This window comes from Pezoporus wallicus, unplaced genomic scaffold, assembly GCF_028554395.1.
Source record: "Pezoporus wallicus isolate ANWC-B61680 ecotype Strahan unplaced genomic scaffold, APGP_CSIRO_Pwel_v1 scaffold_11491, whole genome shotgun sequence".
NCBI lineage: Eukaryota > Metazoa > Chordata > Aves > Psittaciformes > Psittacidae > Pezoporus > Pezoporus wallicus.
The window spans coordinates 6852096-6873721 of record NW_026642649.1 but is presented as its reverse complement, the minus strand read 5'-3'; the positions used below and the strand labels follow the sequence as shown (position 1 = coordinate 6873721).

Below are 21626 nucleotides of genomic sequence, written 5' to 3'. Positions count from 1 at the left end.
TGCCTTTGTGATGGCACAGACTCATCCTGAATGCCACATAAAGGGTTGAAACCAAGTCACAGTCGTTTGCAATTGCCCCCTTAAAACTTCAGCCTCTGAGTTACGGCCTTTAGGGCTTGTTCAAAACTGTTCAGAAATAGTGTTTGAGGATACATTGAGGAGCCACGACTTCTGACCTGAGCATGAAAATCTCCAGGTCGTCCTTGGTTTATGTGAGGTCAGTCAAGAAGACAGCTGCTAACATTCTTTTTTATAGACACTGACTTAAACTGCTTGCAAATGGCCCCTCCTCTCCCACAGCCTTCCTTCCCATCCACCCAGTCCAAGCGTTCCTGGACACAGGATTCACACAACCAGAGAGTGCATATAAGTATCATTTTCTTTTCATCATCTGTGTACTATTGTCCACTCCCTTATTTCCCCTCTGCAGGTATGAAGTGCTTGCAAAAAGCATGATTTGCATCCAAGTGAATTGTCATTTTGTAGCAGCACTGAGAGATCCACAATTTATTCCACAGACTGCATATATGTAAATATTTGTATATAGCTTAAATGCTGGAGCCATTATCTTCTCTGTTGTATAAGCTGCGTGCATGGTCTCCAAGATTCCATTTGTGAAGCTCTTCCAGCACAATAGTTTTGTTTGTTAAGTCTCCAGATCCCATCAGGTGTGTTCTGTCAAGCCAAGTAAGGCCTGATGGTTTTTGCTAGTTGTAATAACAGGACTGCTTAATGCCAAACGGCTATATCTGAACACATCAAATTTTACTGCAGTGCACTGGAACTCATCTGGGACCAATAAATAGGACTAACAAGTAGATTCTAATTAAAATAATTTTTTTAGCACTGACTCTGTAAAAACCACTGTAAAAACAGCATGATTTCCCAGGATCTAAACTTCCCATTTGGGTTAGAAATATTCCTTGAGAAATGTCACGAGCTATTCATAGCACACAACACAAAACCAACATCCATGCAAACTATAATCTGATGTATTGAGTGTCCCATATTTGACACACTTCTCACAACTGCTGTTCCTTGAGAAGTATTCAGATAATCTGCATCACTGAACTGTGATTAGACAGTTGGTGATCACCCTGTTTAAGTTTGTTCTGCTGCCCCTTTCTTGGTTCTCTCCTCATGTCTCACTTATCACCTTCAGTAACCTGGGCAGGTACTTGTGTGGCCATATAGAAAACATGAGTAAAACTGGAGAAGGAACAAACAAAGAGAATGTATTCTTAGATCAGATCAGCTGCCTGTACAATTGGCCATATGGACATCCTAACAACTCAGCCACAATGATGAAGTGACTAGCAAAGAGCAAGCAGACTCTGATAGGGAATCACAAAATCAGAATGGTTTGGGTTGGAAAGGACCTTAAGATCATCCAGTTCCAACCTCGTGATGCCTCACACTAGACCATGTTGCCCAAGCTCTGTCCAACCTGGCCTTGAACACTGCCAGGGATGGAGCATTAACAACTTCGTTGGGCAACCTGTGCCAGTGCCTCACCACCCTCACAGTAAAGAATTTCTTCCTTATATCCAACCTGAACTTCCCCTCTTTCATGTTTAAACCCATCTCCCCTTGTCCTATTGCTACAGTCCCTGATAAAGATGCAGTTTATGCAGGAATTTCTGTAAAATAAATGCTTATGTCTCAAAAACATGAACACCACAACCCTAACCCTAAGCCTTTCCCTTTAAAGACATGCATACGAAAGAAACAGGACATGGGTTCAGAAGCACAGTGAAACACACAGGTTTTCAGGGAGATGCAGTGAGAAGAGATGTTTGAATTACAATAGTGCTTTCTCTGTGAGCTGATCACCACCCCAGTTTTTGGCTTTGCTGGACTATGCCATGCATTGCTGTTAACACAACAATCAGTATTCACTTAACAGCGATAACCACTGAACAGAAACAAAATGAACTTTTATTTGCCCTTTGAATATACAGCTGCAGCTGTGCAATAAACTGTGTCCTTCCATTTGTTTATCAACAGTTAGGGATTAAAATTAGGTTTTGTTTTGACTTTTGCCACAGCTTTGTGCATGTATGATAATCAGACAAACTGTGAACTGAGTGATGGCGACTCAAGCATTTAATCAAAGTTGTGATAAAAGGCCATCAGAGGAAACTAGCCAAGTGCCTTATTATGATAAAACTCAGGGAAATCTGCATATTTAGAAATCTTTTGAAAAATCAAATAGATACATTTATATACATGTACGTGTATGTGCTTGTGTGTGCACATGTGCTGCAAATGTGCAAAACAGGATAGCTGGTGAGATGTGTTCATTTCATATGAAGTATGCAGCCTGCTTTTACACATCAAAGACAACGAGATGTTTGTGAAGCAAAAATTACTCAACAAACGTAGGTCACAAGAATGTACATTTCCATAATAAATCCACCAGCTAAAATTGATTGTAGAAACAATAAATCTACATTTTGATGAGCAAAAGTAAATCCTATCCAGAGACTGCTTATCCTTGTCTGTATAACTGCAGGAGTTTGTTCCGTTAATAGGTTTTTTCTTTTCATCTTGCAGAAAGTACTTCAGGGCACGAGTTGCTGTTTTCAAGACATGAGCAACTGCCCTGTCACCTCCCTGAATTCAGAAGAATTAGATGAAGAATTAACTGAAGAACAATTTGAAGAATTAGACTGGGGAGGGAGGGAAGAAAGGAAGGTAGAAAATGAGTTTTTAGAGACTGACTGATTTGAAGGTGTAACTGCAACAAATGAGAGAGGAGAAGGGAAAGAGATGATGCCATACCACAAAGAGATGATGGTTAAGAAATAAAAATAGAAGCAATAGGGAAACACAGCAAATCCTTACAGGTGATGGAATTGCTCCTAGAGCACTGCTTTAACTCTCTGCTACAAAACCTAGATATGCTATTAGCCCACAACAGAGATTTGTCTCCCTTGTTTCCTTTAAGTGTTAACAGTTTGGATTCTGAGAGGAGGCCACGAGATGATCAGAGGCTGGAGCACCTCCTGTATGAAGACAGGCTGAGAACACTGGGGCTGTTCAGCCTGGAGAAGAGAAGCTGCATGGAGACCTCAGAGCAGCTTCCAGTGTCTGAAGGGGGCTACAAGGATGCTGGAGAGGGACTCTTCATCAGGGCCTGTAGTGATAGGACAAGGGGTGATGGGTTCAAACTGAAACAAGGGAAGTTCAGGTTAGATGTAAGGAAGAAGTTCTTTACTGTGAGGGTGGTGAGGTGCTGGCACAGGGTGTCCAAGGGAGTTGTGAATGCTCCATCCCTGGCAGCATTCAAGGCCAGGCTGGACAGAGCCTTGGGTGACGTGGTCTAGTGTGAGGCGTCCCTGCCTATGCAGGGCTTGGAACTGGATGATCTTAAGGTTCTGTCCAGCCCAAACCAGTCTGGGATTCTATGATTCTATGAGTGCAATCACTATGCTTGTGATTGCACTTTGACAGTGGCTTATTAACATTTATGCTATTTTAATGCTTTTAAAGTATAAAATACCTTTTTGCTCAGGAAGTTTCCCCTTTTTACCTGAAGTTTTGCCAATTTTTAGGAAGGAACTATGCTGACACTTTATAATAATTAAATTCAAGCAAACTCCAGCCAGAATGCAACATCTTATTAGCACATATTTGAAGTTCTAACCTCAGCATTGACTGTGATAGCCAGAAAACCCTCCAGTGCTCTGTCCAGAACCTCACTTGTCCATGCAATGTAACAGGCTCTGTAGTGGGACCCAATAATCAGGGAATATGGATTGATGGGAACCTTTGTGCAGAAACTCTAGAAACAGCTTAGTTTCAGTTTGCTGCAGCTCTCTGTGCATGGTATGTGATGGTCTGCCACTGTGGTGGCGCTGACACACTGTAAGGAGGTGTAAGATCTAGTAAGTCCAGACACACAAGTCCATGTACAAGATAAGGACTGAGAAACTTTTAGCATGTAATGATGATATAAACACTGCTTCATAACATGAGTATTCGGGTAATTGGAACTCACATACACTAAGGCTTAGAATAATCTAAGCAGTCATCTGTTTTGTTTAATCTCTTGTTTTCTGTATAAATGTATCCTTCCTTCCCTCCTTGGTGTCATCATTCTGGGGAGTCTCCCTGCCTGCAGCCATCCCTAGCTGAAGATGAAAGATGTGCTAACTACTGGATGAAGTAGTGCTAACCAAAAATGACTGAAGAAAGAAGCAAAGTCTGTAGGACAGGGTATAAGAATATCTATATTCTAAAAGGGCAATGCTTCTCCCTTGGCTTCACAGTACTCTGATTGCCAACTTTATCTTCAAACTTGTATCTACTATTCTCAGTGTATCCTAAACATTCATGGGACAGCACCAACATACTGCTTGCCTGGTTAGAGGGAACAGGGATACTTTGATGTCATCCAGTCATTATTTGGTGTCTTTGGCCTACATTCAGTTCTTCCTGAAGCTTACTTCTAGAGCTGCTACCTCTCTGTCAAATTGTCTGAAGAGGGCCTATGGTTTCAGATGTTTTCAGTGAGGCTGACAGCTAGTCAAAATACTTGAAAGACAATTTTATTACCCCTCCAGGATGACAGACATATTTATACATTTAGAGATGAAGCAATCCAGCACTGTAATGAACTGTCATCAATATTTTATAACCTACAGAGACATAAATGCCACATCTAATTACTAGGAATAGCAATCCTTCGAACAGAATTGAGATGTCTCTTGAAAGAACCATCTGAACACTGGAAAGGCACTATGGTTTTCATTAAAAAACATTCACTGAGAAGTCACTATTATCAAGAACAGAATTGTACAAAACCTCACCATTAACTTGAAGGAAAATACTAATTTTGTTGGAAAGTCTAACTTCTGTGCATGAACATGCCTTTTATACGGACACACTTATACCTTAGGCCTCATTTCTTCATCCTAAGTATGCTCACTATCTTACAGCATCCTGAGAAGTCACTAAAAAACACCATGAGGAATTCCTAAGGGTTGGTACAGAAATCACAGTAAGAAAGTCATTTCTAAAATGACTCCTGACAGTATTTCTGTGTGAATCACCTATATATGCCTCTTGCAAATGCAAACGTACATTTTGGTAGCACAACAGATAAATCTGTCTATTTTGAACAACTGGATTTAGTGGGAACTTTTCAGCTTCACCCTTGGAGTAGTACCTAAAGTGTGACTGGGAAATACTCCCAGATTCAACAGCAAGAAAAAATCTGGGAAAAGGAATGAAGAGTAACCTGCAAGAACTGCCAGCTGTCTATTCAGTTATAATAAAGATGCTTCTCTAAAAAGCTGACATTTTTAGGCTGGTCTAGAAATGTCAAGAGACAAAGAACTGCGAGATCTCCAGGAGTAAAGACATTATATTTTGCTGAAACTGAGGAGATGAAAAGATACGGTTGAAGATAAAGGGAAGAACACAAAGGTTTGCTATTGAGTTTGTTTCTAAAAGTGAGGAAACTGAGGAGTACAAGAGAGCCCCATGCTACAACAAACCTATGATGTTTTATGCCTTTTACCCTCACTGCTGCTGTGTGAACCATGATGTGGCATCTGAGATTGGGCCAAACTTTTGGTAACAAATCATGTGCAATTTGCCTGCTTTTAGGTTTCCTGATAAATTTAACCATGTTTATTAAAAGGGTTGTTAGGGTTCACAAATATTTTAAATTAACTTGGACCACTTTGCTGAAAATCACATAAATGAGTGATTTTTAAAGTTCTGGTTGTGAAACAAAACAAGTTGTGGCTTTCTAGGCTGACTTTGCTCTGACTTTTCTTACACTGAACTGTGAATCTTTAGGTGGGAACTGATTGGTATTCAAACCACAGACGTTGTTCAGGAGCATCTGTGGAATGGAAGAGATAGCCTTGGTACTAATCTTTCTGCTTTTCTCTGTTGCTGATGCTGTACGTAACACACCTGGGTTTCTGCAGGATGTTAGCAGGCCAACCTGTGATGAACTAGGAAGGAAAGCTAGCTAACTGCCTGCTTTTAGGATTCGGGAATCAAGAGAGGAGTGGGTAATGTAAAGAGGAGCTTGAGGCAAATGCTTCTTATTTGTTAATTAAGCCCAGCTGATTTACATACTACAAAGGAAAAGGAAAGGAGTAGAAGGCTTTTCAAAGAAGATAAGTGGGCTAAGCAGTCTGCAACCTGAGCTTGAAAAGTTCTGTCCAGAGCTATAACTCATTACAAAGAGAAACAAACTTGGGTTTAGGATTGTTTGCTTTCATGAATTACTCAAGAAACTCTTAGTATGTTTTCCAACTGGTATCAGGATGGTTGCCTTGAAGATAAGACTGGATGCTAGTGCTACATCTTTCCATCTCCTATCATTTTTCAATGTTCAGAAGCTCTCCCAAGTTCTTGCGCAAAGCATTTAGCAGCTGTTGCCAACCTCAGCGCTTCCACTCCGGTTTCCTCAAGAGAAAGAAGTAAGTAAGATGAATGCATTCATTTTTAGCTGAATTTCTGGAAGCATTCTTGCAGGAATAGCTGACCTTCACCATGCTACACAACCTTCCCTTTTCCTTCTTTTAAGCTATAATCTACAATATCTTGTGACTTTCCTGAGTATTTTACTGAAGTGATTGCCATCCTTCTATGCCTATTGCAGCCAAAACATTTAAGGTTATGTTTCCAGCTTTCTCTTCCTTTCCCCAGTAGTTTTATTTATATCCATATGTATTTCTTTCACCAAGTGTATGAAAGTTTTTCTGTAGTTCTCAAAAAGGCTTCATTTTCACCCCCTTCCATTGGTGGTACCTGTTTCTAACAGTTAGTACCAGGAACATATGACAGACAGGGCAAAGCTTTTCAAAATACAGAGCTTCACATACTTCAGGGAATGATTGTTTTGTTCCTTAAAGGAAAACATCATTTGCTCTGAATTTTGTAAAACAAGCTGTGGCTGCTAATCATTTCCAGCCTTTCATATTCTACAAACCTGTTTGCCAGTATTCTCTATTTAAAAGCTGATCGGTTTATTCTAGAGTTAGACTGTTTATCATGGATGATAACAGGACTGAAACAAAACCTACCTCACTCTTTATTCAGGACAGCTCATATTGCTTACTAATTGTTACTATCTCTGCTTCCAGTATGGTTCACATTGTTTTATTTTTGCAGTCTTCATCTATCTGTTTTATCTAAAGCTGCACTTCTGCAGACTTGGCACTAATGGGTACCATGGTCTCACTTAAATTGGCAGGAAATTGCTTTTGCTTGTATCAGGAAGAAATTAAGATTCCTGATGGGAGAAATAACACTATGATGTTTGTGATATGAAGAATGGTGTAATAAGTTAGGATGAACTCTAAGCATTTTTAGAATCCACCTAATAAAGGGGAAAAAGGAATGATGGAGTTATGAGCTGAGGAAAAATACAGTTGTCATTTTACCTTGTAGAAGAACTGGAAGTGAAGCAGTACTGTGAAGGGGAGGAGGGAGGGGGAAGCCCAAGGACTCTTCTGTGATTAGAATAAGTTCTTAAACATAAAGAAGTGGATTTCTTGGATGGTTATTGCATGACATCTTAATTATTTGCATTGATTTAGAATATGCACTTGATTCTTCAGGGTGTTGGGGTACAAAGGAGGAAAAAATTACATATTTCTGGACAGTGGAAAAACTTGGGTAATTTTAGTGCTACCAAATGATGATACTACCACTACGAAACAGAACTAGTGGCATGTACTGCCAGGACTTAGCTAAGGTGTTCTGGCCTTGGCATAGCATCCTGGCCTGCATGCAACTCACCAGTTCTATGCAAAGGATCTGTTCAGTGACTGCTTTATGGCACTTTGGCTCTGGAAGGTCCTACTAGCTTCAGTGAAGCACCAGATTTGAGCTAACAAGAGAGCACAGCATGGCACAGAGATGCTGAGTAGCTGTGCACATATACCACCCACCTGACAATGTACTAAGCATTGTAGATCCAAACTTATGTGTGAGAAGTCACTGCTGGTGTGTGGCAGAAGGCATGAAAACCATGTCCCCCTTCTGCACTGCTTGAGTGTATATGGCCCCATGCTCCTTGTTCAAAGTGCCAGACCCTGCAGCCTGTGACTGCTCTGCTTAGGCTCTACTCCATGTGAAACATCTGTACCAGTGCCTGAACTGAGGCTTGCCCTGCAGCTGGTGCTCATACTGGGCTGGCTGTGACCCACCCTGGCTCCAAGCCACAGTGCATGTCATCTTCAGGTGTGTACTGTGAAAAACATTTCAGCTCATAAGCATGTTTCACCTCTAAATGGGTCTTCTCACTGTATGTGCACTACGTGTGTTTCAGCTTGTCTTCCATGCCAGCTTTCTGCATCAGATTAACTTCTTCTGACAGTGGGATGACAGGAATTGAGCTCAATTGCCCATCTGTGTCTGAAACTGAGACTGGACTAAAACAAGCCTTGTTTAGTCATGTAGACAAGGATAATGATTCTGGGACTTTCTAGAGCTTAAGTGCTTTGGAGCAGGGAATTGAACTTTGGCAGGAAGCTTATATCATCCTGGTGTAGCTGTTAAAAATCTGTCTGGCTTGGCTAAAGTACACCTACCTGAGGAAAAAACAGTTTGTAAGTGCAGTTATGCCTGTGTACAGAGCAAGTGTTTCAACCTCCCCTGGTGCTTCTATAGTAGTCATACAGCATATCTGTTCCTCAACACAGCAAATTAATCTGCAGCTGGCCTGGCCTTTGGGGTCTGGGTGGTCTTTTCCTTGCAAATGCTTTTTCCAGTTCTTGGGGACATCCTGAAACGATGGAACTGTTTCCCCATGCTGTCAAGGTGACTCATGGAGACAAGTACCACCAGAGGAGGTCACAGGACATCAGGCAGTCATGGGAGAGTTTAAAAGTAAAACAATTAAGAACACAGAAGCAAACAACAGGCATGAAAGAACTGGGGACAGAGAATATCAAAAGACAGGGCAGGGGCCCCTGGTGATAAGAGCAAGAGCCAGACTCTGACTGGCAAGTAAAGAGTAATCAGAGGAGGAGATGGAAGAATCTGGGAGAGGTTGGAGGTGTTGGAAATCATCACAGTGTTCATTTGTAAAAACGAAGCCAAGAACTGCCCATCTTAGTAATTTCTCTACTGTGAGACTTTCCAGCAAATCAAATGCTGTTCAACACCAGGGGTCATTCACCTCACTTTACACATAGCTTGCAGAGAGAAAGCTGAAATACTAAGACAGATGAGGCTGTTCTGAATGTCAACACAGTACTCATGCTTTTAGAGGAGAGCTTGTGTAGAGCTGGCAGGTGTGAGGGCTCAGAAATGTCAAATAGGAAGCCTGGAGGATAAAGAGCAGTCACCCAGTGACCCAGTTTGGAAGAACATACTGAAAGCAGCTAGCATGGTACTTGCTGGGAACTGGGGACAGAATTTCTCAACTGCTTTAAATATGGGACTATATCAAGCCCTAACACTCATCTCCCTGGTTTTAATGCCCCCATCACACTCATCACCATCCACTCCATAGCCCAGATGTACTCCCAGGGTAAGAAGCAGTCTGTCTTGTAGGGAACTCTAAATCAGGCAGTTTTTCATATGAATTTGCAGTATCTTTTAAGGCTGTTGTCATTGGATACATTTCTAAATTGGTACGTAATTGCAGTAATGTATGTGTATTTGCACACAGAGGTAAGACTTCTGCAGGTGTGCATATCATATCCTCCTTGCTATTTTATAGGCTGGGGTCCAAATCTCCATGTAAGAAACTCTGCTCGTAACTTCCTCTGTGGATCATTAAAATTAAATAGGAGGATGCATGTGTAACTATGCTTTAGATTTCTAGAGTTAATGGTGTTTAAGAGGAAAAGAGGTATTCTACAAGCATGTAACTGTTCCAGACAGAATATGTTCTGTTGTGTGCTAACAAGCTACTATTAATTACACAGTGTCTGGGTGAAACAATGTAGAATAAAGTGGTTTTGGGGAACTGTAATGGCTTCCCCTTATAGAAAAGATGGGGCTTGGAGGAACCTGGTCTAGTGTGAGGTGTCCCTGCCCATGGCAGGGGGTTGGAACTGGATGAGCTTTAAGGTCCCTTCCAACCCAAACCATCCTATGATTCTATAATTTATTTGCTTTAGCTCAAAGACAGTTACAAAGCTTTAAAAAGGGTTATTTTTATGTGCTGAGTAGTCCTCTCTGCTGGAAGCCCCTAATACTTCGCATAATTTTAGTCAGAGAAGAAGTTGACTTGGAGGATGGGAAAGTTAATACACAAGCATCTGTAGGGTAATGGATCCTAATCATGATTAGGATCATCATCCTTTGACAGGATGCGGAAAATCCTGATTGTTGAATAAATGGGATCATAAAAATATCTCATATTTAATAATTTCTTAGAATCTTGTTAACATTTCTTGAGCTCATTGAGGAATATAAATTATCTAACAGATACTTTAGCAAGTCTCAGTTTGCCTGCTGATCTGTGGAATGGAATTTGGGGTAGAAAGGAATTATGCATTTTTGTTAAACGTTTAATCTCGTTCTGTAAAACCGGACTTAGTATTCTGAACGAATGATGTAACTAAAAACCAAAAAGGTTTGATCATTAACAAATTAAAGAATTGTAAGCTTTTCCCCTTTCAGTCATAGGCTGGGGTTTTCTCCATTTTCCCCATTGCTGTAGCAAACAGATAACACATTCAGGGATGTTGTGGCAGCAAATATTTCCATTTCCTTACCTCAAAAGCATTGTAGGACAGACCAGGCTCTTAAACAAAACTTTGATTCCGAAATACCCTTCTCTCTGTCCTGCACATCTCGATCTTCCAAAATATACTGATAACACATAATAGAAAATAATAGTACGGCCCTGAAGAGGTGTTATATGTGAAGAGTTCTATTGTTGGGCTTTTTCTTTTGACAACAGTGTTTCTAAAAACATTTACAGTAACTGAATAGAGTTTGGAATAGTAGCATAAAAATATTGTGAAGCAGACTGAGGTTACTTGGTGTTTATAAAGTATACAACAGGCTGTAAGTATCTCAAAAAAATAACTTGAAGTAGAGTTGTCTTTGCTAAGTACACTTGCGGTGTTACTTTAGAAGGGTGAACATGTTTCTTTCTCTTTCATTTGCTCCCACCTGATTAGTAGAAGTGCTAGCTTTTGAAGTGGTACTTAGTTTCTGGAAGCAGGTGTGGATCTGCCACATTATTCGGAGCAGAGTTAGAGGGTGCTGGTATTTGAAAGAGGACGATTAGAGATGCTACTGACTATCAGATGAGGTTTCTTTCAGCTTCAGAGCTGTCTTCTGTTCTTATCTCTAGAAGACCTGTCTCTTTATCCTGTTTCCTTTCTAAAGAATGACAATATGGGTCCTTTTTTGTAAGGATGGCATGCTTCCTTAGGGTGACAGTATGCATTACATGTTCCTCCCCTTTTTCCTTTGGGAAGGACTTTTCATTCTTTTGAAGTGAGCTATGGGGAGAGGTTTGAATCCCAAACTTCTCAGTTTGGACTTGTTAAGCTGTGACACTGAAGTGTCTTCCTCTGCCCTCAGTCCTGTGTTAGAGAGACTGTGACAGATAAGGGGTTTCTTGGTCTCTGTACCTTGTGACTCCTTGCCTTTGGGATAGGGTTACCAAAGAGACAGTGGTTTAATACCCACAGCTCAAGATCACAGCTCAAGACCAGACCTGTTTACTTGGCTGCAGCTTGTGAGTGTTGGCTTTCAGCTAGTAGAAGGGAAGAAGTGGCTGAGGTAAACTTATGTGCAGGTTAAGGTAACAGTTATCAAAGGGAGTAGTCACCTGCTTTGAGGAGCAAACTGTGAAAGCATATACTCCTATCATTCAAATAGACGTTTACAAAACATGTGAATACTGTACCAAATACCTGCAGTAATTGTGAGCTGGTGAAACAGACTTGCTCCAGACAGGCTAAATTCAGCACAGTCCCCAGTTTGGGAACACCAGGTTGCCCCTAGGGTCACATGAAGCTGCAGTAAGAATAGAGGTAGAGCTAAGAATGTGCCTTAAAGCCTGGGCTGCTCTGGATTACATCTGAGTGAGCATTACTGATTTTAAAACATTTATAAAATACTCCCTCAAATACCAAAATGGAGCATTTCCTCCATGATACAACTGAGCTATACATTCTAATTCTATTTAAAAAAATACAGTGTTTGAATAACTGCTTAAATCAATACAGCCAATACGAATATCAGCAATAGTTGCTGACTTGGGATATACCGTAAGATGATTAAACAGTTCTCATCATTCTCCTAAGGCTCTGAATGACCTTCCTGAGCAGAGACAAAACCGGGTACACAATACAAATCTTATCTGATTGTTGGCAGGCTGAATGCATTTAAATAGACTCATAATGCTGATTTAGCTCTCTTATCTATGCTGATTTACCTCCACAAAAATGCAGAAAAGAAGAATATCAATGCAGACAAAAAAAAGGCATACATGAAGTAATCAAAGAGGAGATAGGGTGAATAAATAAATGAGTATGTAGAATAGGAGAATCACATTTCATCAAGCAAGTACTAAATCAGAATGGAATCCAGTTGGACCATATCTGTAAGAGGTACTGTGTCATGATCACAGTGAAAGCACATTCATAGAGCCAAATTCTGCTCTTTCATAGAAGCTTACTCTTCCAGTTCAACAGAAATAACATTTGGCCCATAATAAAATGCTTCTAGACTTCTTTAATAGCTTGCAGTACTCAGTAAGGCTTCCATCAATGAAAAGAGGAATGTATTTTTATGGCTGGTTTTTGGATGTGGCTACGAATTAAAGTTACATTGAAATATATTTCTCTTTCCTTGTATTCTAAGACAGATTTCTGCCAAAAGTCTTTGTTTCTTCTCCTGAGATTGGTTTATATATTTATTCTTATGACTAGCTCACCAAAAAAATGTTGATGGCAGAGTACTTGGAAAGTGTACTAGAAGTGTTGCCAGTAATGGATTTCTTTAAAGTTATTCCACTGCCCTGTCCCCAGACCTTTAGTGTTTGAGAGTGAAGAGCACACTTGGATTGCCAGAAGCAGAAGCCCAAGGTTTTAGGATGAATTATCTATATCTCTTTGGCAAGCAGAGATGGACAGAAACGACTTGGCTGTCTCACAGCTTCTATTCGTTTAGTGTCTTCTTTCAGTGAGCATAATAGCACCCAGAGAAAACTCATCCTTCTTCCCCACTCTCTCCACTTGTGTCCGCAGCACTGCTTCTAAGAGGGCTTAATGGTTGGACAAAGTTAATTTCTGGAAGAACGATGAGCTGAAGCTGTACTTGTGCAAGACAATTTTGCACCCAGAAAGCAGGCTAGGAAGCTGAGATGTGACTTGGTGTAATCACTTTTGGCTGAAAGGACACCTTGCAATCATTTATTTCAATAGCATAGGAGCACTCAGGAATTCCTTGCTTCTTGCACATCCATTTGTCCTAACAGTACCTCCTGTGATAGATACAGAGACATCATCACTGTGAGGTGAATGACAGTCCTGGTTCCCCATCAATTCCCATTTACCGCAGAGCTTTTGAAATCAGCCTCTGGCACAAAACAGGGGCTCAACCTGATGAGTGACTGCAGTGCCTGCCTCTCTCTAATTGTGCTGCAGCTGCACTAAATGGAGCTGAAGGCCTTGGAAAGGACTGGTAAATAGCAGCTAGCTTGGGGATTTTGTCACAAGTGACAGATTCATAATATCTGTGGCATATTAAGGGGTCTCATTCTCCTGCCACAGTCTGATATTTTCTGTTCCCCTGCTGGAGGTTTTCCACTCTCCTCACTTACAGCACAGCCATGCAAACAGTGTACTCTGTGGGGTTGGATGAGCTGCAGGGCTGGAAACCTCTGGCAAGAAAAGCAGAGCAAGTGACTGCTGGAAGAGGGAGAATCTGATCCACTGCTGATAGAAAAGGTATTTTCTGTGTTTTGTGAAGGTTGCACCCCTCCACTGAGCTGTATGCCAAACCCACCACACAGAGAACACAGGAGGTGGCCCATTGTGAGGGAGAAAAGAGACACAGTCCAACCAGACAATATCTGGTTCACATCCTATTTTCCTTTAAGTTATAAACATATCTGGCTATCGAGCCTACCTAATCAGCCATAGGCCCTGTCAGGCCTTTAAGGGTAAGCTCTTCTACTCCCTGTCCCCAACAGCAGCACTGTTGCTTAGCGGTCTGCTGGCACTGCAGTGGCGGGGTATTGTGCAGTATTCTTTATTATAGGGGGGTGGCAGAGCACTGTAAAACAAAGGTCTTTTGTTGTGGCTGCTGTGTGCCTGTCTTGGGTGCAAACCCAGGAGCACAAAACGCAAGGGTGGTATTAGTTTCTAACACTTTATTTTACTGTGTTTTGCCCAGAAGACCTGAGTCCCCCATCTTTTGAAGTGTTACCATGTTCTAGTCTGGTATTTCTAGCCCGAGGAACTGAAATTCTCTTGGCAAGGCTCAATAAGGGAAGGGGACTGGTAGTTGCAAATAAAGCCTTTGGCTGGCATTCAGTTCTTTCACACTTGGCTAAATGCTCTTAAATCTGTAGCCATTTTTTATTCTACTAGTAGAATTCAGGAGCAATGTGCAGGATAGTATAAATGAGGCTCTTCCTTGTTGCTGGGTCTTCTTAAGCTCTCCTCGTTTCCACGTGTAGGGGAGACTGGTGTCATCCACAGGCACTGAGAAGGAGGTGGCAAATTTCAGGGAAAGCTGTGGTGTCCACAGTAAGGAGGAAGTGCTTTTTAAAATGGGACCCAGCATCTCCTGGGGAGTAACAGCCAGTTATTCTCTATCTTTTTTTGGCTCAGTGTTGAGCAGGAGTGAAGATGAGGACAGTTAATGGATGTTTCTCATTTGAGTAAAAACACCTGCTGAAGTGACGCTGCTGTTTAGTGCCCGAAGGGGTTGAATGTGAGTGAGGATGATCAGTGAGAATACCTAAGGAAACAAAGAGGTTGGAAGGCATTAATCACACCGTGCAATATTCCTTTGCTACTCCTTTCTGGAAAGCATTGCCACTTGTCTTGATGAAATCTGGATTTATAAATCCAGTGAAAATATCTTCACCAGATGTGATGCCAGAAGAAGCTCTGCTTGTGGGACTGTAACATGTTCAGCAGTTCTGATTTTAGATTCGTGACTAAACACATGCTGTTAGTTAGAGTGTGTATGTAGAAAAATATATAACTTGTTGGCTGGGGGAATAATATTTTGCTTTAGTTGCCGAGAGAGATTTATCCTGGGCAAGTATTCTTTAACACTTAGAGATGTTTACACAGCCTGCACGCAGAGAGTATAGAATCATAGAATCCCAGACTGGTTTGGGTTGGAAAGGATCTTATGAACATCTAGTTCTAACCCCCCTGCCATGGGCAGGAACACCTCACACTAGACCAGGTTGCTTCAAGCCCCGTTCAACCTGGCCTTGAACACTGCCAGGGATGGAGCATTTACCACTTGTCTAGGCACTCTGTGCCAGCACCTCACCACCCTCGCAGGGAAGAACTTCTTCCTTATATCTAACCCGAACTTCCCCTGTTTTGGTTTGAACCCATCACTTCTTGTTTTATCGCTACAGTCTGATGAAGAGTCCCTCTTCAGCATTCTTTTTAAAGCCTTGCTGAATACTACACAGATAATACAGATAGGATAATAATGTTTCTCTGGTTTGTACTTCTAGCAAGAAATACTTGTTTAATAATTAGTTATGTGATTTTTTTCCCAACATCTTAAAATCAGATGGAGATCCAAGCCTATTTTTTGGAAATAGGTACTCTTGCCTAAGATGAACGCTGTAAAATGTAATGCCGCCTATGAAACATTCTGTTTAACTACTGTTTTGCTTATGTTTTTCCAGCTTGTAAACCTACTCTATTTCATAGCCCTTTTTGTTGTTGTTATTTTGCAGTTTCTGTCAAGAGTGTAGTTTTTCTTGTTGTTATTTCAGGTTGTTTTTCATAACTTGTCTAAAAGTCCAAGGCAGGAGATAATTTTTAACTGCTTTGTCAGATGTGTGCAACACACTTGCTCTGAAACGCAGACAGCAGTGAAGGTTCCTCAGTTCAGATTCCAGCTGCCAATTTATTCTTAGCACTTGGCTCTTTCACATGTGTTGGCTCTGATGTGCTGACAAAAAGTTAACAACTAGAGAGGCAGCAGTTGCAAAAGTAATTCTAGGAATCTTTATTTCCATGTATAAATGAACCTACACTCACCATTTGTATAATTTTAAAATCTTCTAGTTATGTGCTTAGGTGTTGTTGATATCTGTACCTGGGAATTGATTCCCAAGAACCAGCCTACACAGCAATCAAGCTTAACTGTGCACCAGAGATTTCTTGTGTGAGATAGGCTTAATCTTTCTTTCATGGTACTATCGGATAAGTACCAACCTTACACTGGGAACTGAAATAGATGGGAGTCAAATGCAAGTTCCCAACTTCCAACAGATCAGTGAGTGGGTAACTCCGGCAGTCATAGGCTTTAGCATCTATTTCACACATACTTAAGCACAGTGGCAATGGAGGGCAGTGGGCAAGGAGCTGTGCAGTAAAACATGATTGTTCTAGTATGTTCTCACAGTATATAACAGGTGGTAACACCAGTGGAGCTACTGGCCACTAGTCCTTTGTGCTAATGGGAGTACAAAAGACTATGAAGATAAGGTAACTGCAACACTTATATTTTTTTGTTTCCCTGGTTTCCTTCTCTACTTGGTATTTGCTGTAACTCCAGAGCACATCTGAAATGGCAGTTCAGACGTTTTCTGATAGCACAAAAGTATCAAGGTTGAAAAAGAAACTCTGAATGATCTTCTCTCTTTGTTTTTTTTGCTTCTGGAAGGGGTAGAGGAATAAATAAATGTGGTTTATTGTTAAGACTAAAACAAGAAATGTACATTTGCACTGTTCAGAGGCAGACTTTCAAAAAGGCATTTCAAATGCTTAACACCCAGAGCTGGAGAGGAAGCTTTCTGCTTCTGAGGAGCCTGTAAGTAGTGTTTCTGGAGTGGGACAAGTGCAAGAAGAACACACCTGACACTGATTCCTTTTCAAGCAGGAGCAGCTAAAGACAAGTAACCATAAAAAGTGCTTAAATACTTTGTTTTTCCAACCGTTTGACTAGGGACCTGTCACATGGGCATCTTGCTCTACATAAGTGACTAGGAGAAGGGAGAAGTCTCCCTGATGCTCACCTTACTGAATACAGCAGGGCTTGGATCTGAAATCAAGGACCAGGCAATGTTCACAGCGACCTCTTTCATGGGCAGAGGTTAGACCTGAGAAATGATGCTGTCTGGTTTCCCTGCAGCTGTGCTAGGTGGGAGATGGGACTGGTGTGAGACTTCATGATCACAACAAAAGCAACCTTCCCACCAGGCAGTCTGAGGGCAAGGGATGTGGTTTGATCACAGCTAGGAATAATGCCTTTATACCTTGGCTTTGAAAGAATCGTGGTAGCTACTGCACACTACAGCCTAAGAAAATGGCGTCAGTATGTCTGTGTTAGGACTAAGGGGATGCAGAAATAGTCTGCAGTAAAAGTGAAAGCCTTTCAGCTGTTGTTTAATAACAGGTTCTGTCCCTGCAGAATGTGTTTGGAGGAAAAAAGAGCTACAAAAATCAACATATCGAGGTCAGATTTTGCTGCTATGTAAAAACAAGGTGATGATAAGGAGTTCATAATAGTAAAGAAATGGATTTTCACTCTAAAATGCTGTGCTTCAATAAAATAGCATTGATATAATTAAGGGGGAAGTAAGAAGTATTTACTAATGGCTGAATGAGCATTAACAAGGTTCTGCAATTTACTTTAACACATTTCCAAGTATTGTGCAAAAAATGAAAAGCACTTCAGCATATTATGGTGATCACTGGAGCATCATCTGGGGGAATTAGAATCTTGAACCATTTTAGGGAAATGCTTTATACTCCCATGAAGTGAAATGAATGTGTTTAAAAGCAGAGGGACTAGCCTGCAATAATGTGAAAGATTAAGCTTCCTGATTGCTTTGCAGAGCTTCATGAGAGGAACAAATGATAGTCCTGTTAAATGAAATTATGGGAAGAGGGGGTTAGAACTAGATGATCTTTAAGGTCTCTTCCAACCCAACCCATTCTAGGTTTCTAGGAAGAAGAAATTGCATGTCCTTTCGCCGCAAGAAGCAGAACAGATTGAAGCTTTCAGAATGCATTTGTTTCACTTGTTTGCCAGAAAGCCAAATTGGCTATGCATAAAAGGAATTCTCGTAGCACTCAGTGGTGAGTAGAATGAGCTGTGTATATATATCCCTATTCCTGACCTCTGAGTAGGGTGGAGAAAGGACGTTTTGGCTGAAACACTACACTAATCTGCAGTAATGCACAGTGGGATGTAAGTTCGGGCCCTTCCAAGACTGCCCGTCAGCCTTGATGTTAGAGGAGCTTTTCCTCAACATGTCCTATCTTGTGCAGCTCAGCCTGATCTTGGCAGTACTTCCAGCTACAGTTTTTGCTTCATGCCTGGTTAACTATTTCTAAACTGTTCTAGTTGTTTGCTGTGTTTGATCAGTAGTCTTTCCAGACATGTTTGTTATGTTCACTCCAGCTATTCCATCTTGCCTTGACAGGTCACATAACTCACAGGGTTACTTCTGTTCCTTGATGATATGGTCAATATATTTGTCTAGTCTGTAACTAAAAATGGGCATCTTATTTACTCAGGTTGTTGTTGTTTTGCCAAGTTTAGGGTTTACTCATCTGTGTAACCAAATTCCAAGAAATTCCTGACCATCCATTTCATTTGTAAGGATGTAAATTTACCACCATCTCCTTTACCTCTAGAGAAAATCACTATTCCATAAATTCGGCTTTGCTTCTGTGGGAAGTGAAAGATTTGCTTTGGTTTTGTTGGAGACAAAACTAGACACCAGATTGCTTTTTTTTTTTTCTTTTTTGAAGTACAGCAATTAAATATCTGGGAAAATAATAAATATAGAGTGGATTCTCTTTTAGCTTTCATTGGTGTGAATCAAGAACAGAACAACTGGCCACAACATCTCTATTCTGCTAAATGTAGTTGATACTGATGCTAAAATACCTGTTTCTCCATGCTCAATGGAGCTGGCATTTAGAGTTATTCTTTAAAACATTTCCCTTTGAGTAAGTCATTGGATTTTTACACAACATGAGTCAAAGTCATCACTAATGAAATTTCTTATTAGTTCACTAGGAGTTCAGAAAAATAATTGGCCCTACCACAACTTTCAGATTCAAAACTTAATGAATGAAAGGGAACACGAGTAAATAGCTTGATTTTTATGCTACTTGGGTTTTGAATTATTCACAGTTTAACAGTGACTGGTGAGGGTGATCTTAATTTATTTTGTTCTTGATGGAATTATTTGTATATCTGCTTTCCATGACCTGCTAAGGGAGCAGGGAACATGGAGATTGATGCTTTGTGGAGATAAAGCAGAAGCTAGTGGGAAGTAAACATGAAATAACTCCTAGGCCAAAGAAAGTTATCATTTCAGGTGAGAAGATGAACAGCTCCTTCCTCTAGAAATGTTTGCATGCAGAGGAGGGACTTTTCATTAATAAAGATGTCCTTTGTTAATAATGCTGAGCTATGGCAATCCTGAAGGTCAAGTAATAGGGTGTGCACAGACTGTGGTGTCTAGCAGGATTAAAATACCAAGACTAGAGGTAAACACAGCTGGATTTGGGTGGTATGGTGAATTTACTTCAGGTGCAATGTCCAATCTTCCACCCAGTTTCAGCTATGTAGAGATGGTGAGAAGTGAAAGTAGCAATAGCTGGACAAGTGGAAAGACATGGGCAAGCTGCAGGCTTGGTGAGGGACCAGAAACAGCAGCACTGTCTCTATTAATTAACTTTTTACACAAGGATGAAATTCACAACTTTGGCCATTTTAGGAATGTTAGGAGATGGCCTAAGATTCTCCAGTGAAACTGCCTACTTAATATTATTGTTTAGATACGATGCAGAAAGAGCCTGTGCACGTGTATAACTATAGAAAATGGGGAAATCTGTTGTTTTCAAAAGTCTGGAATATTTTAATTATTAATTTAATAATTAAATTAATAAAATTAATAAATATTAATTTTAATATTACAGCAAACCAATATTTATTATGAGGCATCCATGGTATTTAAATTCAAACAAAAAACCTAGGCTCTGGAATTTTTCTACAGTAAACTAGGAGATCCTGAGGCTTCTTTAGCTATATTAATTACTACATGATACTAGATTATTCATTTCATGCTCAAAAAGGAACAGGCAAAGATGGGCAGTGTGAGACATTGGCTATTAAAGTGGTTTTAAAGGAAGAGGTCCATTATATGGACAAAATGGACTTTCAGCCAAAAAGACTTTTTTTTTTCCACTGTGAGAGAAGGTTTCCATTACTGTTTGACAGCACTGATGAGCAAGCTGTGTGCCACCACATTTTTAACTCAGTTTTGAGCATCTGATCTCTGTCAGGACACAATTGCTCCTGATGTACACTGACAGCAGTGGGATTGCACTCAGGGCTGGCAAAAGAACAGATCAGTGTTCATTTCCCTGCTAACTCTTGTTACCCTCTAGGTCTCATCTGCAAAGGAATCCATTTTTCAGCTTTCCTTACTGAAAACAGAGACAGTGTCTGCTTTTCCTCAGCCCCCCACCTCCAGGTTATGTTGCCAGATGATGACTGAATATCAGATCTGTCACTGAATCATGATCTGTCTCTGGGAAGTCTCATGGCACTTTCTAGTGGTCAAACAGGACAGCAGAAACAGCAACAGAAATAGTATTACTATCCAGGAAACCTTATTCTTTCAGTTTGTTTGAACTCCGACTGTGGGAATCTTTGTACTTGCCTTTGGTCACAAGGGACTTGTTTTTGGCATGTGTTGGTAGAGTTCCCACAGTGATATGACTTCCTAGCGTGCCACATAGACCAGACACGTGATGCCTGAAATCGTTATCCTTACCTAACGATATTTAATATATTCTAAATCAAGAAATGAAAAAAAAAATACAGCAGGGTTAACAAAAAAACCTATTTTCACAAATTATAGTAAGGAGACAGATTTGGGTTACCATTTATTCTGGAGGGCCAACAAGGGTCATTTTGGATGGGTAGGTTCTCAAAGAGAAGTACACAGCATGTAGACAAACTGCTTCACTCCTAATTTTTCAGTGTCTTTGGATGAAGACTTTCATTGATTTTTGCCTTTGTGATAGGCTGAGAAAGTTGGGGCTGTTCAGCCTGGAGAAGAGAAGGCTGCGTGGAGACCTCAGAGCAGCCTTCCAGTATCTGAAGGGGGCCTATAGGGATGCTGGGGAGGGACTCTTCATTAGGGACTGTAGTGATAGGACAAGGGGTAATGGGTTAAAACTTAAACAGGGGAAGTTTACATTGGATATAAGGAGGAAATTCTTTCCTGTGAGGGTGGTGAGGCACTGGAATGGGTTGCCTAGGGAGGCTGTGAATGCTCCATCCCTGGCAGTGCTCAAGATCGGCTGGACGAGGCCTTGGGTGAGATGGTTTAGTGTGAGGTGTCCCTGTCCATGGCATGGGGGTTGGAACTTGATGATCTTAAGGTCCTTTCCAATCCTAACTATTCTAAGATTCTATATCACTCTTAAAATATACAGAAA

General features: G+C 40.8%; 1 protein-coding gene across 1 annotated transcript in view; it reads left to right on the top strand.

The window, feature by feature from the left end:
• CUL1 (cullin 1) overlaps positions 1 to 19877 on the top strand; it is a 304698-nt gene extending 284821 nt beyond the window's left edge. Inside the window, exon 21 of the mRNA XM_057431540.1 lies at positions 19866 to 19877. The gene's annotated coding sequence lies outside the window, so the exon portion shown is untranslated. The remainder of the gene's footprint in view (positions 1 to 19865) is intronic.
• Positions 19878 to 21626: the final 1749 nt, after the last annotated feature.